General features: G+C 44.8%; 1 pseudogene; it reads left to right on the top strand.

Moving 5' to 3' along the window:
• LOC121585994 overlaps positions 1 to 27971 on the top strand; it is a 68667-nt pseudogene that overhangs the window by 18616 nt on the left and 22080 nt on the right.

The following is a 27971-nucleotide window of genomic DNA, read 5'->3' as shown; positions in this document are numbered from 1 at the left end:
AAATCACATTGATTGATTATCAGACAAGTCACAGGCTTTTGGTTGGGAGTAGGACAGGCTGCTACTACGTGAGTGAAGAGCAAAATCTACTTGTTATGCTACATGAAATGCTATCAAAATGTTCTGATCAGTGATAGGCCTAAATGAGCAAACTGGAATAAAGATGATCATGAGCACTCACCTCAATGAAGCTAACATTTTCCCAGCCTAATTGTAACCAGATATCCAAAAGGAAAAATCTGACATTGATTGATTTATCAAGACGAGTCCCCACCCTTGTCTCAAAGCAGCATGATGGCGCTGTCCCAATCAAAACGGTGCTGAAATTATCAACTTGTTGACCACACACAGCTATTGCTTTAAATTTAGTATAACTGTTGGATATGACTTTGGGAGTTTCAGTATAAGCAACAATTTGATACATGCAGTGCCTTCAATTGCATTAGCCTACTTTATTCCAATATTTTTTGTCATTCAGTTGCTCATAACTACGGTGAGTTTTCCTCTCTCCTCGCTTTTCTAAGATGAGGGCTGTTTTCCTCTCATTGTTCTCAACACCAGCTTTAAATCAATATACAATTTTCTAGAAATCAGGCTGTTTTTCTGGGTTCGGGCGTATAACATTTCTGTGATGTCGGACTGGGCCTGGGTTCAGGCTTCAGTTCAACAGGCATGGGTAAGACCGGATGAGAACTCTACTCTCTATACCCCTCACTCCATCTTTTACCCTTCCCCTAACATCCCCACTCACCCTGCCCCATGTTTGTGACTTATGCAACTCATCCCTCCCCTCTCCCACTCCAGTCTGCAGCTCCCTGCCTGCCTGCATGATGTTGGGACACTAATGCTACGGTGGTGGACAGCAGGGGGGTAGTGCTGTTGCTGGCTGCCTCCCAGCCCTCTTATGGAGAGAAGAGAGGAAAGTAGAATGGATTGATTTCTGTGGACATACTGTACCCTTCTGTGTATCAGGAAAATTGTCAGTGTCAGGACATGCATCCCATTTATCTTGGCATGAGGGGTTTTGAAAGCATTGAATGGTGTGCCTGTATATGTTATGTGGCTTCTCTTAGCAGGACGTTTACAGAGCGGTTGTGCATGGTGCCACTGACAGGTGTGGCATTGTGACTTTTCTGAGATGAACTGATTCCTGCACTGAGGGGTCTTACATCACTGTAATTGTAAATCATTGAGGCCATGTAAAGTAGCGTTGCTCATTTCCCCCCAAAAGAGGACTGTATTGTCAGCAGAACTATTGTAATCTACATAGTAAAACTGGTGCGTCTCCCTGGCCACACACTAGTTGTAAGAGGGGGGGAAGCTATTTAGTGTGACAACTGCTTATTCCTCAATAGCTCTAAATGGGCTGTCGCTGATGGTGACTGTGCTGTTCCTGGCGCTTGCACTTTAGCTCTAGTGGGTGGTGGTGGTGGGGATGTGTCTGTGACCATTGACAAGTCTGCAGTTTCTCTCCGTCTGGCTCTGCCTCGCCCTCTCTCTCTCTCTCTCTCTCTCTCTCTCTCTCTCTCTCTCTCTCTCTCTCTGTCTCGCTCTCTCGCTCTCTCTCTGTCTCTGTCTCTCCCTCTCACAGCCTGGCTCTTCAGGCGCTGAAGGCATCACTGATGTAATTTGACTTATGGAACAGGGTGGCTATGTATGTGCTGTCTAAGGGCTGTTTGCTGTGGCGTATGATGGCTATAGGATAGAATGTGCAGTGTGGAGAGCGTATAGGATCTGTATCAGGGACGATGCTGGCTGGGTCACTCTCCTCACAGGGAGCAGAAAGTGGGTCAGCACTGGGGGAAGAGAGGAGAGGAGAGGAGAGGAGAGGAGAGGAGAGGCAGGCCAGCAGAAGCTTTACACTGAAAACATGCCACATAGAGACAGTCATGGATGGAGCGGGCCTCTTATTTCATCATGATGCTGTCAAACACAGACGTGACCAGGGTGTCCACCTTTCCACACCCAGGTTGACGCATGTGTCTGCGTCTTTCTGTGGGTTCTTAGACCCAGTCGAGGAACAGAAAGATACCCTGATCCCTTTCAGGCCAACCCAGGGGCCGTGTCCCCAAACTGGTAAATAGTCTGCTTGCCTCACGGCCTCTGCTTTGTGATCCCTGAAATAAAAGTATCAGGCTACAGTTATGGGCTTTAATGAATTTTCATTGGTTTCACCTCATCCTTTCCTTCAGAAAAGGGTTTGAGGGAAAGGATACACGGAGAGGATACCATTTTTTTAATGGACAGAGTAATAGGGGCTTAGGCAAGGGTAGAAGGGTATTGTAGCTAGGCATCGTGGGTTGTTGTGGGTAGTTGTTGTATGTAGTTATTGTAGGTTACTTTTGTATTCGGCGGTGCCGGGTGTAGCACGAAGCTAGCTAGCTAACTCACATCCTGGACTAGCTGGCGAGTAGCTATTAGCAACGGTAGCAACTAAATACAATATCCTTTTAGCCAGCTACATTCGTTCGCAGCGACGCCGTTTTTCAAACAAAGTCAACACAGCAGCCATTGCTAGCTAGCCAACACTACCAGCTAGCTGTACTGTAGTAGCTAAATACAATATATTTGTGCTAACTAGCCAACGTTTAATTATTGCTGCGTTATGAAAGAACTAGACACGGACACGAATTATCTGTTTAGTGTGTTAACACACTATTGGTAGTTTGTTGTAACCAAGTATTGGTGCTAAACTGTGTGTTATTGGATGCTAGCATGCTAGTTAGCTATGGTGTCATAGTTAGTTAGCTGAATAAAGTAAGTTGAGTCTATTCCTTGAAACATTGAACCGCTGTAGTTTACAACAATTCTAATTTCTAAAGTGGAAGTTGGGAGAGTTTTATTCGGGTGGTTCAGTGAAACAATTATAGTTTCTGAGGTGGAAGTTGGGAGAGTTATATTTTTTTGGTGAGGGAGGCCCTGCTCTCTCCTTTCCCAGATGTTTAGTTCATTTCATTCCGATCTCCTCTGCATTATTGTAGCCATCTGCTACAGCCTGTCAACTATGCCTCTGCCTATCCCTGTTCTCTCCTCTCCGCACAGGCTACACAAACGCCTCACACCGCGTGGCTGCTGCCTCTCTAACCTGGTGGTCCCTGCACGCACCACACACCTGGAGTTCCAGGTCTCAGGCAGCCTCTGGAACTGCCGTTCTGCTGCCAACAAGGCTGACTTCATCCCAGCCTATGCTACCCTCCAGTCCCTCGACTTCCTGGCGCTGACGGAAACATGGATTACCACTGAAAACACTGCTACTCCTACTGCTCTCTCCTCGTCTGACCATGTGTTCTCGCATACCCCGAGAGCATCTGGTCAGAGGGGTGGTGGCACAGGAATCCTCATCTCTCCCAAGTGGTCATTCTCAATTTTTCCCCTAACCCATCTGTCTATCTCCTCATTTGAATTCCACGCTGTCACAGTCACTAGCCCATTTAAGCTTAATATCCTTGTCATCTATCGCCCTCCAGGTTCCCTTGGAGAGTTCATCAATGAGCTTGACACCTTGATAAGTTCCTTTCCTGAGGATGGCTCACCCCTCACAGTTTTGGGGGATTTCAACCTCCCCACGTCTACATTTGACTCATTTCTCTCTGCCTCCTTCTTTCCACTCCTCTCCTCTTTTGACCTCACCCTCTCACCGTCCCCCCTACTCACAAGGCAGGCAATACGCTTGACTTCATCTTTACTAGATGTTGCTCTTCTACTAATCTCACTGCAACTCCCCTCCATGTCTCCGACCACTACTTTGTATCCTTTTCTCTCTCGCTCTCCTCCAACACTACTCACTCTGCCCCTACACAGATGGTAACCGCAACCTTCGCTCTCTCTCTCCCACTACTCTCTCGTCTTCCATCCTATCATCTCTTCCCTCTGCTCAATCCTTCTCCCTCCAATCTCCTGATTCTGCCTCCTCAACCCTCCTCTCCTCCCTTTCTGCATCCTTTGACTCCCTGTGTCCCCTATCCTCCCGGCCGGCTCGGTCCTCCCCTCCAGCTCCGTGGCTTGATGACTCATTGCGAGCTCACAGAACAGAGCTCCGGGCAGCTGAGCGGAAATGGAAGAAAACTAAACTCCCTGCCGACCTGGCATCTTTTCACTCCCTCCTCTCTACATTTTCTTCATCTGTTTCTGCTGCTAAGGCCACTTTCTACCACTCTAAATTCCAAGCATCTGCCTCTAACCCTAGGAAGCTCTTTGCCACATTCTCCTCACTGCTGAATCCTCCCCCCTCATCCCTCTCTGTGGATGACTTCGTCAACCACTTTGAAAAGAAGGTTGACGACATCCGATCCTCGCTTTGTTAAGTCTAATGACACTGCTGGTCCTGCTCACACTGCCCTACCCTATGCTTTGACTTCTTTCTCCCCTCTCTCTCCAGATAAAATCTTGCGACTTGTGACTGCAGGCCGCCCAACAACCTGCCCGCTTGACCCCATCCCCTCCTCTCTTCTCCAGACCATCTCCGGTGACCTTCTCCCCTACCTCACCTCGCTGATCAACTCATCCTTGACCGCTGGCTATGTCCCTTCCGTCTTCAAGAGAGCGAGAGTTGCACCCCTTCTCAAAAAACCAACACTCGATCCCACTGATGTCAACAACTACAGACCAGTATCCCTTCTTTCTTTTCTTTCCAAAACTATTGAGCGTGCCGTCTTTAGCCAACTCTCTTGCTATCTCTCTCAGAATGACCTTCTTGATCCAAACCAGTCAGGTTTCAGGACTGGTCATTCAACTGAGACTGCTCTTCTCTGTGTCACGGAGGCTCTCAGCGCTGCTAAAGCTAACTCTCTCTCCTCTGCTCTTGTCCTTCTAGACCTGTCTGCTGCCTTTGATACTGTGAACCATCAGATCCTCCTCTCCACCCTCTCCGAGCTGGGCATCTCCGGCGCGGCTCACTCCTGGATTGCGTCCCTACCTGACCGGTCGCTCCCTACCAAGTGGCGTGGCGAGAAGCTGTCTCCCGCACCACGTGCTCTCACCACTGGTGTCCCCCAGGGCTCAGTTCTAGGCCCTCTCCTTTTCTCCCTATACACCAAGTCACTTGGCTCTGTCATATCCTCACATGGCCTCTCCTATCATTGCTACGCTGACGATACACAACTAATCTTCTCCTTTCCCCCTTCTGATAACCAGGTGGCGAATCGCATCTCTGCATGTCTGGCAGACATATCAGCATGGATGACGGATCACCACCTCAAGCTGAACCCCTGGCAAGACGGAGCTGCTCTTCCTCCCGGGAAGGACTGCCCGTTCCATGATCTCGCCATCACGGTTGACAACTCCGTTGTGTCCTCCTCCCAGAGTGCGAAGAGCCTTGGCGTGACCCTGGACAACACCCTGTCGTTCTCCGCTAACATCAAGGCGGTGACCCGATCCTGCAGGTTCATGCTCTACAACATTCGGAGAGTACGACCCTGCCTTACACAGGAAGCGGCACAGGTCCTAATCCAGGCACTTGTCATCTCCCGTCTGGATTACTGCAACTCGCTGTTGGCTGGGCTCCCTGCCTGTGCCATTAAACCCCCTACAACTCATCCAGAATGCCGCAGCCCGTCTGGTGTTCAACCTTCCCAAGTTCTCTCACGTCACCCCCTCCTCCGCACACTCCACTGGCTTCCAGTTGAAGCTCGCATCCGTTACAAAACCATGGTGCTTGCCTATGGAGCTGTGAGGGGAACGGCACCTCCGTACCTTCAGGCTCTGATCAGTCCCTACACCCAAACGAGGGCATTGCGTTCATCCACCTCTGGCCTGCTGGCTCCCTTCCTCTACGGAAGCATAGTAACCACTCAGCCCAGTCAAAACTGTTCGCTGCTCTGGCACCAAAATGGTGGAACAAGCTCCCTCACGACGCCAGGACAGCGGAGTCACTCACCACCTTCCGGAGACATTTGAAACCCCCACCTTTTAAGGAATACCTGGGATAGGATAAAGTAATCCTTCTACCCCCCCAAAAAAAACAATAAAAAAAAAAAAAAAATACAATTGTAAAGTGGTTATCCCACTGGCTATAGGGTGAATGCACCAATTTGTAAGTCGCTCTGGATAAGAGCGTCTGCTAAATGACGTAAATGTAAATGTAAATGTAGAAGAGCCTATGACGTGTCTGAACCTGTGTGACATATGGCCTATTCAAACATATGACAAATGACATACTACTAGTCAAGTTTGAACACACCTACTCATTCAAGGGTTTTTCTTTATTTTTTACATTGTAGAATAAAAGTGAAGACATCAAAACTATGAAATAACACACCAAAAATATATTTTATATTTCAGATTCTTCAAATAGCCACCCTTCGCCTTGATGACATCTTTGCACACTCTTGGCATTCTCTCAACCAGCTTCATGAGGTAGTCACCTGAAATGCATTTCAATTAACAGGTGTGCCTTCTTAAAAGTTAACTTGTGGAATTTCTTTCCTTAATGTGAGCCAATCAGTTGTGTTGTGAAGATAGCCCTATTTGGTAAAAGACCAAGTCCAAATTATGGCAAGAACAGCTCAAATAAGCAAAGAGAAAAGACAGTCCATCATTACTTTAAGACATGAAGGTCAGTCAATACGGAACATTTCAAGAACTTTTAAAGTTTCTTCAAGTGCAGTCGCAAAAACCATCAAGCGCTATGATGAAACTGGCTCTCATGAGGACCACCACAGGAATGGAAGACCCAGAGTTACCTCTGCTGCAGAGGATAAGTTCATAAGAGTTACCAGCCTCAGAAATTGCAGCCCAAAGAAATGCTTCACAGAGTTCAAGTAACAGACACATCTCAACATAAACTGTTCAGAGGAGACTGTGAATCAGGCCTTCATGGTCGAATTGCTGCAAAGAAACCACTACTAAAGGACACCACTAAGAAGAAGAGACTTGCTTGGGCCAAGAAACACGAGCAATAGACATTAGACCGGTGAAAAGTTGTCCTTTGGTCTGGAGTCCAAATTTGAGATTTTTGGTTCCAACCGCCGTGTCTTTGTGAGACGCGGTGTGGATGAACGGATGATCTCTGCATGTGTGATGAGTACTGAGGATACGAAGAGGCAGGACGCAGACGCAGGAATCGACAATGTAAAGGTTTACTTAACACTGAGCAAGAGAACAACAAAGAGCGAGTACACGACAAGACACTAACAATCACACACAACACAACACTGAACAGTCCAGGGCTATATAGGGGTGATGATGAGATGACGAGGTGTAGGTGCGCTGGAGGCGTTGGGTTTCCATTCCGGTGTTGCCGAGGTGGTGCGCTCAGACCGTTGGCTCAGTAGACCGGCGAATCAGAGCCCCCCACCCCACCCCACCCACGCCCTCCTCAGATGCGTCCACCTCCAGGATGAAAGGACGAGCTGGATCTGGGTGTTTTAGGAGGGGCGCTGTGGTGAACCTCTCCTTCAGCCTCTTGAAGGAGGCGTCAGCCTCAGGGTTCCAGGCCAGCTTCTGAGGCCCACCCTTAGGAGAGAGGTGAGCAGGGCGGCTATGGAGCTGAAGGACCTGATGAAACGCCGGTAGAAATTTGCGAAGCTCTGTAGGCCCTTGATGGTGGTGGGGACTGGCCATGACCTGACGGCGTCAGTCTTCGCTTTTCCATGAACATCCCCTGAGGACTGATCCTGTATCCCAGGAAGGAGATGGCCTGTTGGTGGAATTCGCATTTCCCCCCGTTCACCAACAGGCTGTGTTCCCGGAGGCGGAGTAGGACTGCTTGGACGTCCCTGACCTGCTCCTCGAACGTAGCCGAGTAGATCAGGATATCGTCGATGTACACCACCACCTGTCTACTCAGCATGTCTCGAAACACGTCATTGACGAAGGACAGGAACACAGAAGGTGCGTTAGCGAGGTCGTAGGGCATGATGCAGTATTCATAGTGGCCTGAGGTAGTGCTGAATGCCGTCTTCCACTCGTCTCCTTCCCGGATTCGGATCAGGTTGTAGGCACTCCTCAGGTCCAACTTGGTAAAGTACCGGGCCCCTTGCAGCTGCTCGATGGCTGACTGAACCAGAGGGAGGGGGTACCGGTACTTGGTGGTGACTGCGTTCAGCCCCCGGTAGTCAATGCACGGCCTCAGTCCTCCGTCATTTTTGGCCACGAAGAAGAAGCTTGCGGAGGCAGGAGAGGTAGAGCGTCTGATTAACCCCTGATTCAGGGTCTCCGCCACATACTTCTCCATGGCCTCAGTCTCCGCTATGGAGAGGGAGTAAATGCGACTCTTCGGTGGGTGTTGTCCCTCCAGCCGGTCAATGGCGCAGTCCCAGGGCCTGTGAGGAGGGAGACACTTAGCTTTAGAGGCAGAGAAGACATCAGAGAGATCTGCGTACTCACGTGGAATGTTGGGCTGGAGGGCAGACTCTTGACTATCCAGTGACGTGGAACAACAAACCACCGGCAGGCAGGTCCTCCTGCATGAGGGGGACCAGGCTGTGATCCTCTTGGTGATCCAATTGATGGTGGGGTTGTGTAGTCTGAGCCAGGGCAATCCCAAGGCGATCCGGTGAAGGGGTGACGTGACAATGTGGAAGGACAGCTCCTCGTGGTGCTCCGGTAGTGTGTGATGGTAATGGGGGAGTGACGTGCATAATGGTGCCTGATCCAAGTGGTTTTGTCCAGCGAGGTGACGTGTAGCGGATAAGGCAGTGGCACGGTAGGCAACCCCCATTGAGACCAGCTCCCTATCGGTAAGGTTCCCCGCTGATCCGGAATCTATCATTGCCATGGAAAGCGAATAGAAGGAAGAACCATTCACCGTTAGGGGAAGTAAAAACACTCACAGAGCGGCAACGGGAGTCATACCGCCTAGATAGGGAGCCGCCAGGATCTGTGGTCTGTGGTGGTGTAGGGGGTGCTGCCCACCTCCATGGGTGAGGACTCGGAGGCAGGGAGGCTTCCATAGCTCAGATGGGGTGAGCATCGAGGCTCCGGGTGGTGTTGGGAACGCAGTCTGTCTCTCAACATGTCGTCAAGATGAATGGACGTGGCGATGAGGGTATCAAGGTCCATCTCGTCGTCCCGACATTCGAGTTCCATTGTGATGTCCTCCCGTAAGCCTCTCCTGAAGGCCGTGCGCAGAGCACGCTCATTCCAGCCGGAAGACGCCACCACCGTACGAAAGCTCAGGCCGTACTCGAACGCGGCCTCCTCTCCCTGTTGTAGCCGGAGGAGCCGCTCACCCCCGTCCTTTCCCTCCGTGGGATGATCGAACACCGCCCTGAACCGAGCAAGGAAGATGGAGTAGGGAAGCGCCACGGCCTCACCTCCTTTCCAGACTGCCGTGGCCCAATCCAGCGCCTTTCCCTTCAGTAGCGAAATCACCAGCGCTATCCTGGCTTGGTCCGAAGGAGATACCCCACGCTGACGCGCCAGATACAGTGAAACCTGTAGCAGGAAGCCTCTACATTTCGTAGTTTTCCCGTCATAGCGCTCCGGCAGGGCGAGGGGTCCCTTAGACGTTGGTGATGGCATGGGAGGAGGTGGACTGGGTGCACTCGCCACTCACTGAGGTGGAACAGGAGCGATAGTCAGTTCATGCAGCATTTGGAGCACTTCCTGCATGGCGGCGTTCAGCTGGGCAATCTGCTGCTGGTGCTGGTCGAGGCGCTGGGAAACTCCAGGAGGATTACCTGCTGAATCCATCTTCGTGATAGGTGTGTGATTCTGTGACGAGTACTGAGGATACGAAGAGGCAGGACGCAGACACAGGAATCAACAATGTAAAGGTTTACTTAACACTGAGCAAGAGAACAACAAAGAGCGAGTACACGACACCATCTGGTTTGCACTTAGTGGGACTATCATTTGTTTTTCAACAGGACAATGACCCAACACACTTCCAGGCTGTGTAAGGGCTATTTTAACAAGATGGAGAGTGATTGAGTGCTGCATCAGATGTCCTGGCCTCCACAATCACCTGACCTCAACCCAATTGAGATGGTTTGGGTTGAGTTGGACCGCAGAGTGAAGGAAAATCAGCCAACAAGTGCTCAGCATATGTGGGAACTCCTTCATGCATTCCAGGTGAATACCTCATGAAGCTGGTTGAGAGAATGCCAAGAGTGTGCAAAGCTGTCATCAAGGAAAAGGGTGGCTACTTTGAATAATCAAAAATCTAAAATATTTCGATTTGTTTAACACTTTTTTGGTTACTACATGATTCCATATGTGTTATTTCATAGTTTTGATGTCTTCACTATTATTCTACAATGTAGAAAATAGTAAAAATAAAGAAAAACCCTTGGATGAGTAGGTGTGTCCAAACTTTTGACTGGTACTGTATATATCATTGAATATGACCCTGTTTGACACACACAAAAAAATGAACCTATATTTTATTTTAGCAGGAAATAATTTATTTGTTCCATGTCGTTTCAGCAAGCCATGACACTGGAAGAAAGCAAGCCATGACACCCACCATCCCAGATTGTTCTGAAATTGTAGAGAATTGTAGAGATCTGGTTGTTGGGGTGGAATTGGCGTGGGGGGGGGTGGGGGGGGGTCCATGGGTGGCTTTTGATCATTTTATTGGATTCCTCATGTCTTACTCATTTATTAGGAAGAATTATGGTCCAAATCGAATGTTCAGTACTATATTTATTGAAGATATGAATCCTATGAATTAAAATGGCCAATGTGGGTGCAATCTGTAAGCTTAATTTCTCAAATCAAATTATATTTCAACAAAACGTTTCAGGAATACTAATCTTATGTTAATAATTACAGAAACAATTTCAGCTAAATCTGAGATGGTGCGTGTCAAAATCCTCTTTCTTGTGCTTTTTGAGGTGGAACGATCCTATTACAATTCATAAATCAGACAACATCAATGCGGGGTAGAGAAGTGTTGTCAAGATACTCAAATTTTGACTTTGATACCAGGTTTAGTATCACAATACTCGATACCGTCACTATACTCGACACCAAAACGATACCACGGCATAAAAATAAGGCATTTTAGCCAAAGTCACAGAATAGCACTTGATCCAGACAAACTCAGCTACTGCTCTATTCAATTGTTGGGCATCTTTTGAGTTCATCCTTACGTTTGCATTTTTTTACATACATTTTTTTCAGAGACAGCCATGTATGCATTAATGAATCAATTATACAATCATACAATTTGACTTTGTTTTTACCAATCTAATTACATTATGGTAATCACTTATTTGAATGGTAAATCTCTATTGATAAATTGGGTAAATCAAAATGTAGCCTAGGCCTATCCACAATACAGGTGAATGCATATTCAATAGGAGTGTGTGCATGCATTGAATTATTCATTAGGGTACAAAATAAACTTTCCAGTGACACTGACTCACCCAATGATGAAGATTAAGCATAGGCTACTCACCGGAGATGGCCGATGCACTCGTGCCAATATCTCAAGATAAGCTACTTTGAAAAACAGTGCTGTTCGCTCCGACACGCTCAAAAGTTGCTGAGAAAAAAATGGTTAGCTTCTACAGACAGATTACTCTTCTCTTTTCAGCAGTAGGCATGGATTGTGCATGTGTGCCATTCAGAGGGTGAATGGGCAAGACAACGCTTAATTGCCTTTGGACGGGGTAAGTGCCAGGCGCACCGGTTTGTGTCAAGAACTGCAACCCTGATGGGTTTTTTACACTCAACAGTTTTCTGTGTGTATCAAGAATGGTCCACCACCCAAAGGACATCCAGCCAACTTGACACAACTATGGGAAGCATTGGAGTCAACATGGGCCAGCATCCCTGTGGAACGCTTTCGACACCTTTGTAGAGTCCATGCCCCGATGAATTGAGGCTGTTCTGAGGGCAAGTCAATATTAGGAAGGTGTACCTAATGTTTGGTATACTCAGTGTATATTTGGAACGCGTGCTGCCCAAATTGCGGCCTTCCCGACTGTATTAAAATATATTTTGGGGAAATGTATAGCCTAATTATGGCAAAATTATTTCAATTTATCAGGGGGTGCTACAGCACCCCTACTTCACTCGGCTATGGTTGCAGCCCAGATTCCCAGTGCAGGCTAGCATTGAGTAAGTGGAGCAGGCACAGGGTCGGCTGCACTCATAGACAGGCTTGATCCGTCAGACACATTTGACAGAAAAGATGTTCAGACACCTGAGGAGCCACATTACCCTCAAGCATACTGAGGCCATGTCCATGCACGCGCTGAGCCCATGACAAGCAGACACATGCCAACCCGCCTTGACATATGTCCAACCCCCGCACACACCTTCATGTGCACGTATACCCCAATGCATCCATATGACACTGGCAAAGAGTGGCAGGGTCCAAGACGTGCCGCCAATCCGAGCCGCCCAGCCCACCCACCTGCCACAAAGATCCATTGTTTGGACACAGGAGTGACCAGTAGATTGGCCAGACCACTCAGACCCTGTTTGACTATGGACAAAGAGCACCATTCCTTAATCACTTCCTTGAAGTAAACACATATCTGAGATGGTATGGAGTGGTGAAAGCTCTCCCTTATCCAATCACCTATAGATCAGTAATTACCTCTTGGAATGAGGAAACATTGTCCGACTATTGGAACAGGGGCCCTACGAGGTAGAGTTATGTGGGCGCGTCAGGAAGCAGCGCTTGGAATTTCCAGGTGCGTGTGGGGTAGGGTGGGGAAAGGGGGTGGTGGATGTGCCCCCTCCGGCTGGTCTGCCCCAAGGCAACACCCAGCACTTTACCCGGATTGCCCTAGAGATAAACCCCTACTACAGAAATGGGTTCCACAAATTGTAAGTGGCTTTGGATTAAAAGTGTCATCCAAATAAATTAATTAGCTAGCTCGTCTGTCTGCCCAGTAGACTCTCTAGGTAATGGCTATCCATCTGTGTTAATGATTGTGAATATTTACATATTTTGTCCCTTTTGACGTCCTGCGCTTGTGCACCTTTGCTTGTGCCGCAGACCGTGTGCTCCCATGGACAGGCCATTTGTGCTCGCATACGTGTGTTCGTGTGTGCGTGTGTATGCGTGTATGTGAAAGGCCCTGTTGTCTCTGTGGGAGTGTGAGACTGCTCCCAGCTTCAACAATGACAGCCAAAGTGACGGTATGTGTGCCTGCACATACCCTTTGCCAGCCACCATGCCAGCTCTAAACTGGCACAGCAAGAATTAAATAGCCAGAGCTTCTAGAGATTATGGCTGGTTTAACAGAAGCTTAATCACATCATATGTGCAGTATAGGGTGAATAGGAAAGGAACAGCGACCGAGAGGGTTGGAGGGATATATATATAAAAATTACAGTGAAGACTGGGAGGGGACTTTAAAAGGAGATGGGATATTGTTATTTTAGGGACTTTGCAGGCTACAGCTCTACTACTGTGGAGTTGAGTAGAATGAATGGTAGGCGTAGGTTCCCCTAATAAAAGCCTGTTTTACCCTTACGCCAACACCAGCTACCTTCTGTTTTTAGGGTTTTCAACTCAGGTGCTCTTTGTGCTATAACACATCTCACAAGGTTTTTGCACTACTGCTAGCTGAGTCACTGAAGTCAGAACTCTTCAGATAAACTTGATGACAGCACTCTTTACTCATAGCGCAGAGCCAAACGTGCTTTTGTGAGGCAAACCAGTAACCACAGGAGCAACGCCGTCCTTGTTATCGACGGACTGTCAAACATGATCCTTTAAATTACAGTCGTCAGATTTTCTCTTGGGGACTTTCCTTTACTCGTATGGTGTCAGTTGGAATTAAATTGTGCAGCTATTTATAAACCGTGATCCATCTTTACCCATTTTGTCTGTGTTAGTAGTCCCATGACCGGTGCTGTGTCAGTTACAGGGCAACCTGGTATCCTAGTACCGACGCAGCGCTGGGCTGGCTGGATCCTTCTAAGTGAGACAATTATTACCCAATGAATGTGATGATAAGTAGTTAGTATTGATTGGATTTGTATTTGACTACATCCCCCACAACCCCTCCCTCTGCAGGAAGAGGCCACATCTGTGACAGATCCATGTCAATTAACCCACACTGGCCTGTTAACTTTGTGCCTGAAGTTAATGAAATGTTATTCATTACTCAGATGTGCCTGTTGTGAATCACTGGACATGACAGGAAGACCCTAATGAAATTCTGCTGCACAGGGTTGGGCTCCAGTGAGGAAAAGACCACCACATTTGAGACCTCTTGGGGTGATTGTACTTCTAGGGCCTTAAGAGTGCCTCCGCCCTCCAGTGCATTTTTGTCATCAGTTTAAACGTGCAATATGCAGAAATCACTCTGCCATTTCCTGGTCGCAAGAATTCTAATAGTTCGCCTAATTTCAGTTTGTGACCAAGCAAGTGTAGAGAATCATTGTACCATCTAAACCGCTGTGAAATATATTTTCAATAACCAAAAATATTGTATTTTCAGCAGTTTGAAGCTGGTGTACAAAACCGAAAGTAAAAGACGCAAAAATGAAACTTAAGAACGGGAAGCATAGAAATAGCGCACATAGAACAGATATACCGCTTCTTAGACCTGCTTTCAATGAGAATGACAGATCTATAACTCACATTTCTATGTCAAATTGGTCTGGTCGCCCAAAAAGTTACATATTGCAGCTTTAAACTGGTCGCCCAAAAAGTTACATATTGCAGCTTTAAACTGGATCGGTTGCTTGCTGGATGGCAAATTGAGTTTCCTATTATTTTATGTCTCAGTTTAGACATTTGAATAGATGCTGTCCTTGTCTGTCTGTCCTTGCTTACTGTACTTTTTTTGTAGCAATGCTACCATACCTGTAGACTTCCAGTAATTGCGCTAACGCTAGTTAGCATTGGCTTGCGAAACTACCGCTAACTTACTTCTTACTGCACGCAGAGACATAAAAATTTTATTCAGGATAAATGCCAGAATCTCGCAGTGTCCCTTTAAGGCAGATGTAAACATTTATATAAAGAAAGCTGCCACTACTGTTCATCGATAACAGCTAACCGTGTGGTGTTCAGCTGGGGGTTGTGGGAGAGACCGCCGCCTACAATATATAATGTCCTCCTCACTCCCCTATCAGAATTGAGTCCGTGTCTACGACCGGCCCGTACTTAGGCTACTATTTATTAATTTCAGTCGATATTATGTCACTGTTTCTTCATCATTATGCTTAGATATTGTAACGAATCTAGGATGGAGAGCAGGTAGATTTGACTCTGTGGGCTAAAGATAACTTCAGCCTGTTTCCAGAAAATCTGCACATTATTGTTGTGATGCTATTTCAGTTAGATAGTCGGTGCAAGGTCTAGTTCTGGCTGTGGTGATATGTGTTCTGTTTTCCAATTGATTTTGTAATGCGTTTGTCTTTAGGCGAGACATACTGCCGGAGCCGTTTCTAATAATGTTAATGGTGACTTAGAAAAGTGTCTACCTGCATTTCTGTCTCAAAATTCATCTTGACAGTATAAACTGCAGCTATTTTAGTGGTTATACGTTCATCTTGAAGCAGGAGCTGATGTTAAAAAGGAGTTTCCCTATACTTGACACTGTATCTAGAAAATGTTGCCCTACATTTAAAAAAGCATTGTGTGATGTGATCCTAGCAACATCCATGTAGTATTTAATTGCACTTTGCACTGGCGTGAGTTGCTCCCCTATAACACAGTGCAGTTGGTTGGTGCTAGTCAGAAAATACATCACTCTTCCTCCTCTGGCAGTGCCCAGCCAGTGGTTTGTTGTAATAACTAGGGTTGGCCACTGGGGGCAGCAAAGGCGGGACCACCAGACCCTCCTCAATTATCATAACCTTTGGCCTGCATCACACCCGTTAATCTACTTCTCTGGATGTTTATCCTGGTCCTAGAGTCAGCCCGGTGCTGTCACAAAGCCTCAGTTCCCATTCCTCTTACTACCATCAGTTGATAAAACAATTATTTTTATTTTCTGTCTTTATTCGTATGCGAAATGTATGCTATTAATTTAAATGGAAGCGCAGGATAATCTTTTTTTGCACACAGACAGACTGTCACAACTGGAACTGTGCCATTGCCTTTTATGGGAATATCCCAAACAGAAACCTGATCTCAACATAAACTCTCCCTCTGACCCCTTAAGAAAAAATAACCCTTAATCCTGGCATTGTGAACCATGACATAGTGCAACATTGGAAATGTCCACACGCATGCCTAGACAACATTGTGTAATGTACAATAGATGCGCATCCTGTCTAACGCTTTTGGGTCTCTGTGTGACACAGTTTGTGGTATGTGCGACTAGCACCGTCTGTCTGTGCTGGAATGGATGTGTGCTTTTCAGGTGAAAGGTCGAGCTGGGGGGAGGGGGAGCCTCATCAGGAATTAACAGTGGGGATTCTCCACTGTGTCTTTCCAGAAAAGGGTCAGGCATAAGCGCAAAGACACATGCAGAGTGATGCGCGTATCGCCGCGTAAGCTGTCTCTCTGTGCCATTATCCCTCTCCCCTTAATACAGACACAGTAATGCACACAAATGAGGGTGGACCTGCTCCTGCTTGAGAAAAGGTTACACGTTTCTGGCTAAAAAATAAAATAAATAGGGAGCCAAAAGAAATTTGGGAATTTAAATATTGTAAAAGAAAATTATAGAGAAGTATAATTAATGAAATTGGGATAAAAATGATAATTTATGTTGTAGAATGCTTTCCTGAATTTTTAGAATTTACATGGAATTGATGGGAACTCTGAGCACAACACATTTATACCTCAGTTATGTTCAGCGTTTTCATACAGGAGAATGGAGACCTCTAGGTGTCATTAGCAGACATTGACTAGAAAGATTTTCCATTTTTTTAAGTGATCATGCAAAAAAAGTATTTCCTCTTTTCTATTAAAGTTATCATTTATAAGCATCACATAACAAAAACATAACATAAGAGCTTATGGGACTTTCTGAAATGCTTTCTGTATTGGATTTTATTTGTAAATCTGCATGGTTACTCACAAGAAAGCAAACAGCTTTAAGTTTACCCCCTGCTATTAAAAAAATGTCATAACTTTATAATAATATGCCATTTAGTAGACGCTTTTATCCAAAGCGACTTACAGTCATACATTTTTACGTATGGGTGGTCCCGGGGATCGAACCCACTACCCTGGCATTACAAGCGCCATGCTCTACCAATTGAGCTACAGAGGACCACTAATATTGTCTAGATTGAGCAATCTGTTTGTCCAGTATTCCCAGCACGGCCCGAATATTTGCCTATCCCTTTGCTACACTCTTACACCTGTCCTTGCAGGGGACCACCTGTCCTTGCAGGGACCTCCCGGGTCCTATTTATGGACGAAGCGCCTCAAACTTCTTTCAGTGTTCAACTTGACTCTGCCTGCTCTTGGGTTTCTTGGCAGAACTCTCGTGGCAGTAGCAACATTGGGCCATTTTTGTCACATGTAACTCCAACCTTTCCTGTACACTATATAGCCCACTGGGAAACATAACACATGCTCATGCTCATCACCTATGACATGCCTTGCGCTTGTTTTGTAAACGCCTGTAGTTGCCGGGTGGAATTCTGGGTCATGGCTAGAAGGGATCCAGCTTTTGTCAAATTAATGTAAAAGGTATAATTTTTTTGCATTTTAGCAAACCCTAAACCTTTTCCTAACCTTAACCTAATTCTCCTAACCTGCTACGAAAAGTCAAATCTGATGTTAATTTGACAAAAGCTGGATCTCTTCTAGCCATGACCAGGAATTCTGCCACAGCATTTCCCATTGCTCCCTGAGGTCCTTGAGCTGTTGTTATGATCAGAGGGGCATGTTGTAACAGAGGATGAGGCATATATGTATATTTTGTTTTACTTTGTTTCACTCAAGTCAAAGTTTGATATTTGAAACTGTTTCTTGTCAGTGTGTTACTTTTAGCAGTTGCAGCTTGATGTAACAACTGTAACATACTGCATAAATTCTAGATAACTAATTAATCAAGCATTACATCACTTTCTATTACATAATTTTCAATGTTTTTACAAAGTGAATTGTATTATTGGCTAAAATTATTCCATTCCATTCCAAAGGGACTGGCATGGGGTGTCAAAGGGTAGTAAAAAGGTTGGTGCCTATTTTAAAAATGTGGAGACCTTGGCGTCACAAGGCGCCATGTAACCTTATTTAGTTGTCAGGATTTCACTGGTCGGCTATGATATATATTTGGATATTCTGCCTGTAGATAGGGAGGTTGAAAATACAGCAGAGAAGCATATGATTCGTTGTTGGTAAGGATTCCATCCATCCCTGCGCTGGGTGAGAATGAGTAATGATTATGATGGGTGAAATCAGTGCTTGTCTCTGGTTCTACTTTTCGACGAAATTAAAGGACATTTAGCTCTACAGTATACACACACCTTTATAAAACATCTTCCCAAGCTTTAGCTGAGCTGAAACGCAACCCCGGCAACCTCCCTGCAGTGTAATTGTAATTCGCTGCTGTGTTACCCCTCGGTTCCTCTGGCGCTCTCTAGCTTCTTCTGTAGAGTTCGACTACGGTATCTTCCCACTGCATCATGTTTACCTAGCAACACGCATCACCCGCTGCCGGCCCTCCCATTGGTCATTTCAAAACGCACCCGGGACCAATGGCAGGGCTGTTACCATGGTACAGTGTGTAGTTGCCGGGTGGAATTTTGCTGCAAGGCACGTGAGTCCCGGAGTCTTCGCCTTGCGTTTTTAATCTCGGGTGTCTGGGAGTTTTGCAAACGTGATTTATTGGAACCGAGTCACACTCCCTTTCGAGAGTCAGCTCACATAATAACACGTACACATTTATCTATACATTTGTGCGTATACAATCAAAATAGTGTTATGACACAAGGAGGCTGCAACAGTTCTGTTTGGACTGTATGTGCCTTGCTGTGCCTATGTTCGTCGCTAAGGGGAAAGGGGGGACTGAATTTGCTGGCTAATTGCTCAACCAAGTTTAGTATAACGTTATGATGTTGCTATTCATATTTGTTGTGTCATATTTTGGAACAAAGATGCGGAGAGGCTGTGGTGTCAGTTTCTCCAGATCAGATTAAAGTCTGTCAAAGTCCCTGGCATTTTGGAATTAGGTTGTAAGCAGTTTACACATACATTTGGGGACATAATTGTTATTTATTCTATTAGATATTAAATGTATTGTTTAGGCTACCTATTGTTATTTTTTCATCATTTGTATGTGTCTGGTAACGCAGGTTTTTTAAATGTTAAGAACATTGAATCATTGTTGTTGGTGGCTGTTAACGTCCTAATTTGTGGTCTAGAGAACATTCATAATTAAGAAATATATATATATACTATAGAAATACGACTTTTAAATTGCCAGTCTTCCCCAGAATATAGCAAATGCATACACAGGGCAATTGCAGAGCAACCCCAGGGCTATTGCAAAAGTCATCCTAAAGTCCTTGTCCTGCATGCAAATTGTACATTTATTTTGGGTGTGAGCACCCACATCCCCCTTCCCATGTCGCCCACCACCTCAGTAACATCCCTAACCTATAACCTGTAATTGGGGTTAGTTTTTGCATCAACAGTGCTCTCTCATGGAAGTGACACGTGCTGCATAGCTATTGCAAATATCTCCAGCTCACGGTTTGATAAAGTTGTGTGCTGAAATCTATCCCAATCCTTGCATGACGACAGTAGCTGTCTGCCGTGAAGTGAAGTTAAAGTTTTTCTGAAGGGGGCACACGCACATTCACTGGCTACCGTGGAGGATGAATGACGGCATGGTTAACCTCGTTTTGTACATCCCCTCCCATCTCTCCAGTTGCTGTTCTTTTGGGGGAGAATAGGGAAAGGAAGAGCCAACATGAACACGCAGGGATTCACAACACTCAATCTCCTTGAGAACAGACAATGTTTCGGTTCCACCATGTCACAGATAATTATTTTCAGAGCTTTCAAAATACCAAGGCTAAATTATCACAACGTTACTTAACCTGCCCTTTGTGTTTTACTGGATTGAGATACAGATACATTTTTGAAGTCGTCTGTTATTATGTCATATAGATAATAATTTACCCCGTTGCCATTTATTGGTGTCATAAAGGTGTAAAATAGTTTATTTTCTTCCTTTGTTTGAGCTGAAGAAGAAACAAAGTATATTTTGTTAATATACCCCAAAAAGTAACCGTGCAATCAGATTGTCAGTGTTTTCAGATATCTTAGATTATGTCTTTGCCTGTTTTGCTTACACTCGCCTAGTTTGTAACTTTTGCAGTCAAGTTTTTTGCAATTTACTGCACAGAATATTTTTATTATATGCAAGCAGGTCACCTGGCAGATGTCCCTGTGCTTGCATTAGATATTCTCGTTTTGTGTATTTTTGTGCCCTATCAAATTATGCATGCTATTTATGGGAAGTTTAAAGTATTGTTTGAATTTTTCTATTGGAAACTGTTATGTAGGAAACTGTTATAGCTTCCTTTTTTGCATGACTTCATGAGCTACCCCTTTGGTCGCATTTCTAATGGTCTTACCCCCTCCCTGTCTGTCTACCTGAGGTCTTTAAATGTTTCCGCGGGCACGTCTTTCTGCCTCCGCGATGCGTTTGGAGACTACGAGGAGGCAAGGGGACAGGGCAGCCTCATTTTCTATCTCCGCCCACATATCCAAGTTGACCAATTCAAGCAGCTGAAGGGAAGTCGTCTGACCAATCACGCTCGAGCTGCTGTGGCGTCGGATAGCAACAGAGCCTGCGAACGCGCACACTGGGGGTGGAGAGTGTGTGGAGCTCACGATTGAGGAAGGCGCGTCAGGGAGAGAGGAGAGTAGTGGCGGTGGAAAGAAATAAGAGAAGGGGAAGGGTTTTGCCAGTGCGCGTGCTTTAGCACAGAAAATATGTAATAATTCTCAAGGACTGGTAGAACGAAATGAAGCTTACAGAAATAGACCTGGTGAAGGACAGCAAACAAATAGCTGTCATAGTTATTATTTTCTGAATAAACTTGAGGAACAGGAAGAAACTGTTATGTCATTATCATGACTTGTAATAAACTTCTGAAAGATAGAAAGTTAACTAGGCTACAGCTTCAAGTTGACTCAAATATAGTGTCACAAAATCTTCTCTAAAAAATTTGCTTGCTTTACGTTACTGATTACATTACTGATTCTAAGGTAACTTGTTTGACTTTATCCAATAACTTAGTTATTAGTTAGTTATTACTCACTTGCATATTTTCCTTATGCTCCATCGGACTCATCCTTTTGTTATAGATTGAGATGAGTAGACAAGTTTGTTTTTATACTAGCATCTCGTTCAGGAATATTGTTGCTGTTGGCATTTTCAGATATTGTGTGAATAGTGGTAAGGGCTTTTATTTGGGCACGCGCACCCAGGGTCGCCCCATCAATGTAGTCCTCGTCTATATATATATATATATATGTATGTATGTGTGTGTGTGTGTGTATGTGTATATATGTATATATATATATATGTACATATATGTGTATATATATATATACATGTGTATATATATATATGTGTGTGTATATATGTATATATGTGTATATATATATGTGTGTGTATATATGTATATATGTGTGTATATATGTATATATGTGTATATATATATGTGTGTATATATGTATATATGTGTATATATATATGTGTGTGTATATATGTATATATATCTGCCGGTTACTATAAATGGAGGGGAGCAACTTGGTGGCGCAACTACTCTCGAAAAGGGGGGATGCGAAAAGTCTCAGGGTTGACATCATATAGCTGTGTATGTTAAAATATTTCAAGTACCCCGCATGTAATTTAACATAAACAGGGAAATAAAAATCTGCGTAATGTCTCCTTGCTGTACTGTGACTCTAGGTAGCCCCGCTAATTTCAGAGTTTTAAACATTAATGTGCGTGGATCTGCGTCAACCCAGCTGCTCTCCGAGTGTATCTCCACAGCCCCCCTGCGCTCGAATAGCTGTTGGAACAATCCGCATCGCAGGGTGTGGATCCGGAGCCGGCCAGAAAGGGTAGCCAGCACAGGGAGTAATAACGGGAGAGGGGCGAATATGAGTTAATGCTACCCGGGAAGGACACCACCTCGGAGGTGAATATCCTGCGACAAAAAGCAGAGAATTGAATTAAAATATAGTTCATTGTTTGACCTGGAGGTATCAAAGGCGACAGGAGCGCGAGGAGAGAGCATCGAGCCACATACGGAAGCTCCGAACTGACTGGCAGCGAACGACTGTGTGAGAGGGAGGTGACAGTGTTGAAAAGACTCTTGCTTGCTTTTGTTAATTTTGAACTACGGAGTATTGGGTTTTGTTTTAAAGGCACGTTTTTATTTTACTTTCGCGGGGATCACGACTCACTTCCGGAAACCCACTTGAGCAGTCGCTACAGTTTTTGTATCAAAACTGACGAAGGGACTCCAAAACCGGAATATTGTACTGTCGTCAATGTCTTGTCAGACGAGATACGTCAATTAAAATTAAAATATTATCTGGGAGAGTGCGGACCGGATCTATTGGATATGTTAAAAATTGTATTCAAGTATTTGACATTCTGTAGTTAACAGCCTTTGCCACCCGAGTGAAGGGGCGAGAGAGAAGGATACATTGTTGCTGCGTATGAGGACGCGTCTCGCACATCAGAGCAAATCAAAATTGAAGATTCACCTTTTTTTCCCCATCATCAAGAGAGGCGCATTGACTCTTCCAAGATCAGATACTTTGGAATAGAGAGCAATAAACTGAAACTGGTTTTAATTTGGTTGTGCCTGGGAATACACTTACTTGCACATCAGCACTTTGCTTTGTCGTATTTGTTTTTGCATGCACGTGTTCATTTTTCTTCCTGCACACGATAACATTTTTCACCAGCTAAAGGTTGTTGTCACTCTTGTTTTCAGTTCCGTGTCCCTCTCCTCCTACCCTTTCGACCTGGCAGCGCGTAAGGTCACCAGTTAACTGCGGACTTCGCTAGTTCCGTTCAAGGGGAAGGGTAGATTTTCATGTTTGTGCATCTGGTAGAGGAGACAAAGACAACAAGCTTTTCCTGTGGATGATTTATCTCTCTGAACTGTACCTTTTTGTGTCACTGGATTAAACCACGAGGTTGAAGTCTGGGAAAGAAATAAAACAGCACAGATGTTTTGGATTGTTTTCACCTGCTTATTTTTTTTTTACTGATTAGTTCACTATAGGATACTTACACGGAATCTAAGAGGCAAAGGCTATTTTTAGGGAGAGTGATGGGGTAAATGGTGGTAGTTGGAAATTGAGACCCCCACCCTCAGCCCACCAACACTTCCAGCTTTAGCTCTGGTTCCATTGTCAGCTGCTGAATTATCAAAACTGGAAATCCGAGTGGGGGTCCTGTCTCAGTCAAGCTCCCAGATATACATCTCACCCTTGTCTACTATCTGACTGTATCTTCTTTGCATCTTTGACTGGAATTAAACTTTTTTTCAGCACGGAACAATGCATGAAGCTCCGCACTTATAAGAAGCGAACTTGAGTAACCAAATATTTTATTCCCCATATACACAGAGAAGCATATATATCTTAAATAAGAAATATATCTATGAATTATATAAGAATACATAGTTTAAATAATTATATTATATTTTTACGTCAGAAATAAATAAGCATTGTTGCCTGAAACCCAGTTCATTGCCTTAGAGAAACATAGTAATAAAGAATACAGAGGAAAGACGACATGAAACTTTTTTGGAAACAAGTTAATGGTGCCTTTTTAGTTTCGATGGTTCCTAATGTCTCCTCCACTTCAGGATTGAGTTGTTGACAAATAAATATTTTTGTGTGAAACCCTTATGTATACCTGCCTTTCCGGTTCAAACTTGAGTTTTATTGTTGTTGGATGTATATTGCTGGATTGCAAAGATTTCTGAGGCGAGGATTACCCCTACAATCTACACTTGATGCATCCTCATAGTTTTCCAAAGTAATTTTTGGAATCCCCAATTTATAAACTTTGATTGACTTGATTTCTGGGATACAGCGGCCCAACACACAAGAGTTTCCGATGGTGATCACTTCGTCAGTGGAGGAGAAGCCACAGCCTTCTAACAGAATGGTCGCAAACTTGCCGACCGAATCCTGGATCAACAACCCAGAGCAAAGTCGCTACTTACCAACTCAGTCACACCTACTCCGGAAACCGACAAAAAGTTAGTACCAATATTGTTGGTTTGTGATGAGTATTCACACTCACACTTGAACATACAGACACACTTAATCTCTCTCTCTCCCTCTCCCTCTCCCTCTCCCTCTCTCTCTCTCACTAAGCACATGTGTTGTAAACTTTTAGCGGAACAATCTAAGCAAAGATGAAGTTATTTGTCATACTTGAATGATGAGCGTGGAATTATAAGTAGTAAAGTATGTTGCTATTGCATCACCTGTGTAGTTCTCTGTGAGACCCCCTCCCCTCTCCTCTCTTCCAAAAGGTTCTTCACCTCTGTGGTATGTTGTCATGGAGATTTGTAGCATGTGATATCCTGAATGCTCTTAGTTGAGATATGAGTATTGTGTTTCTTTAGTGTGAGTTTATTTCAGTAAAACGGTCCTAATATCCTTACATGTTCATCCTGTATGACACAAACCGATAAGACCGATGTTCATCATCGCATGAGTCGGATCATGAAGTGTCTGCCTATGGCACAACTCCCTGGTTTCTTTTGGTTGGTTCAAGATTTTTCCAGCGTGTAAATGTTCGGTGTTGTGAGCTAAAGCAGTTTGTGGTCTCTTTTGACTTGAGCATTGGTCATGCATAGTTTTGACTTGAGTGTTGTTTTTGCATAGTTGTCACTTGAGCATTGTTCATGCGTAGTTTCTGCGATCTGTGGTGTTGATGACACTGTGATGCTTATCTTCCAAAAGTCATGAACAATCACAAAACCGCGTGCAATTGTAGTTGTAAAAAAAAAAAGAAGAAGCAGCACGCAGTATAGTGATGACGTAACGAGAGGAGGGCGAGAGAATTGGGGAAAGACCTATCCATGCTTTCCATTACACTTGAAGCTGCAGATCGGCATTGGTCAGGGTCCTACTACTGTTCTCATGGATGCATCAAGTAAACCACTGGTCATCGATGATGCTTGATGGAGAGTTATAAACACTTTTGGTGAATTTGTACAGTTTTCATCATTGTTGTAGAGCGCTTCGGTGGAATAGCGTACACGTGGCTTACTGTAATAGAATGGAACTAATACAGATACTGTAATGTTTTGTCACTGGCATAACAATGGTCTAATTACAGAATCAACCAGTTCATATTGTTCTGACTTCATTTTGGACCTCAGGTTGGATAAACATTTTTTGAACACCTTCCTCAACAATAGCTGTGTTAAACTTTTATGCTCTATCATTTTAAGTTGTTTTAGGTTTATTTTAGTAGGGCCGGGGATTCCCAGGAATACTGATCACAAAAACTCAAGCAAACCCCACCTAGAGGTGTTCCACCTCGGAGACCCCTGCCAACCCCCTCTCCCCTTCTCCTTTCCCACAATTGTCTCCAGCCACTTGTTCAAACAATTGTGGGAATAAATGCATTCCCTTTCAAGGTTACCGTTGCCCAGGCGTTACTGCTGCAGTCCATTGATCTTTTGGTCCCAGTGTTTCCATGGATGGACACATGCCTTTTATGTTCTGCACAGCTGTGCTCTACTTGTACGAGTCGTGTGGTTCACACGTCAGCGTGTTTTACCATGACTGCCCGGCAGCTTGGAAATCCTAGCGAAGCTGAGAGTTCCAAAGTCTGTGTGTGTGTGTGTGTGTGTGTGTTGTGTGTGTGTGTGTGAGGTTGCAAAACAACTTTATTGATCTGAGTGTTAAACCTCAAAGCCTGTGATGGGGCCCCTCTCCCTTCTTCACCTCCATGTGTCCTATCCTTTTCTAGGGGCCTGATGCGTATTATTTTTAATTCTCAGATTATGTTTCTATCACCTGTTGTGGAGATTCCCTTAAAGTTTCACAGGGTTACATAATATTTGACATTTGGGCAATTCACAGTTTATTTTACGAGTAGCATGACATATTTATGTTTTTGCTGTATAAGTAAAGTGCTGGAGGGAATCCCTGCCCCATGTTCTGTCATGTTTCACAGTATCTGACTGTTATAGATAGATACTCACTGTCTGGACCTGCTGGATCAATACATGTCAATCAAAAGCAACACTTGGATCTACAGGTGCAGGGGTTTTAACTACTTTTGAACACCAGGCTTATTATTGTGTTATTACAGAGGATGTAGCCTGTTTTATTCATCATGACAAAGATGCCTTAGTGTGGTGATATTCAGGCAGTGAACAGCCAGGTCTGGGTTAGTACAGGAAGCAGCTTGTGGAGATGGTGATGCCTATTCAATGGACGGAAGAATAAAGGTGGAAGTGGAGGGAGAGTTGGGGATGGGGGTAGGCGAAGGCATGAATGAATACTGAGTTCGGGGACAATTTTCCAGTTTTTAAAAAATGCTCTTCTGTTTATCCTTTCATTTTATTATTAAGGGTTTCCCATTCTTGCCCAGTTCAGTATCCGTCAATGTTTATCCACTTAATGCTCTTTAGATATAAATTACTTAATTGGCCCATTTTTAAGAACGTTTTCAAACAAGCAATCTAAAGCTTCTATGAGGATGACCACACCAGCCACCACACCCACTGATCCCAGTCTGACCAGCTGGTCCAGCATGGTAGCAGGGAGCCACCTCTGACACTGCCATTGGTCAGACAGTCAATCACAGTCAGTCATGCACTTTGTCCATGGCTGTGCCCTTGATGCTTGACATTGTAGCACTTATTTTAAGGTCACGGCTTTCCATGGTGCCGTTTATCTCAGGAATGTCCCATAAAACTTAAGCGAGGTATCGGCATGCGGCTGAGAGGCCAGGAGAAAGGTTGGGTTGAAAAGTGAAGCACAAGGAGGACACTTGTTGAATAGCTGACGGGATTCACCTTGTAGACTGCTTAGTGTACAGTAGTTTAATGCAGATTCACCCCCATAAGCTTTAAATTGGATTGCAGCATGGCTCAGGAAAGGGCTGTCTGCGTCCCTCGCTGGCCTGTCCCATCCCCCTGCTGAGAGACTCCCTCTTGTGACACAGTGAGCCGCCACTGAAGTGGGCACGGTGTCTGGGGGTTACTTTGAAACTTAGCTAACCTACTGTTGTCTGCCATAGCATGGTTGATATATTTAACCAAGGCTTCTACTTGATTAGAAACTTAACTTCTCATGCACTGAATTAACTTGACTTGGGGATTACCTAAATTGGTGGCCAGAACGTTTTGGCAGTTGGAAAGTTATCTAGTCGCCCAGCCTCCCCTCAACCAGAAGTATTTCTTACTGGCCAGACCTCGACCTCACTCCTAATATTGCTATCTCTATTGGAAGGGGGTGGGGAGATGGTGACACTTTGAGTCCACGTTTACAGCTGAGTGCATAACTTTTTAATGTCGCCATTATCACTTCCTAGTAACAGCGATTTTAGCAGGCTAATTGTAAATCAACGCACGGCTGTAGTTGTCAATTATAACTCAAAGCTCCTCTCTGGACTTTAAGAGGTGTCAGACTCTGTGGGACAGGAGGGGAAAGTGCAGTCTTTATACCCACAGATCTGTGTGACTTTTCAGCTATTTCTCCCTTTTAATTTAAGTTATTTTTATCTGAGTATCCAACTGACTCTTTCTCTGCTGTCTATTTCCGTCCTCACAGTGTGGTGCCGGCTGAGCTGCCGTGTGTAGGTTACTGACTTAATTTCAGGGCCCTGAGTAACTGGGTAAGCATTTCACTGTTAGTCTACACCTGTTGTTTATGAAGCATGTGACGAATAACATTTTGGTTTGATTTAACTGTCTGAAACGTATACATGCTGGAGAGAAATGTAACATGTTTGAGAAAGAGTGACTTTCTGTCTGGGTCATTTCTCTTCTGTTTGGAAATCTTTAAAATATGATAGGCCTAACTACTAAGGTCAAAGGTAAAGGCATCCTGAAGTAGAAAATCACAGGGAGAAGACCAGGGCCATATCATAGCTGGGGAAAGAAAACAAATCTCAGGTTAGGCCCTC

Source organism: Coregonus clupeaformis, chromosome 17, assembly GCF_020615455.1.
Source record: "Coregonus clupeaformis isolate EN_2021a chromosome 17, ASM2061545v1, whole genome shotgun sequence".
Classification (NCBI taxonomy): domain Eukaryota; kingdom Metazoa; phylum Chordata; class Actinopteri; order Salmoniformes; family Salmonidae; genus Coregonus; species Coregonus clupeaformis.
This window is presented reverse-complemented; position numbering and strand designations above follow the sequence as displayed.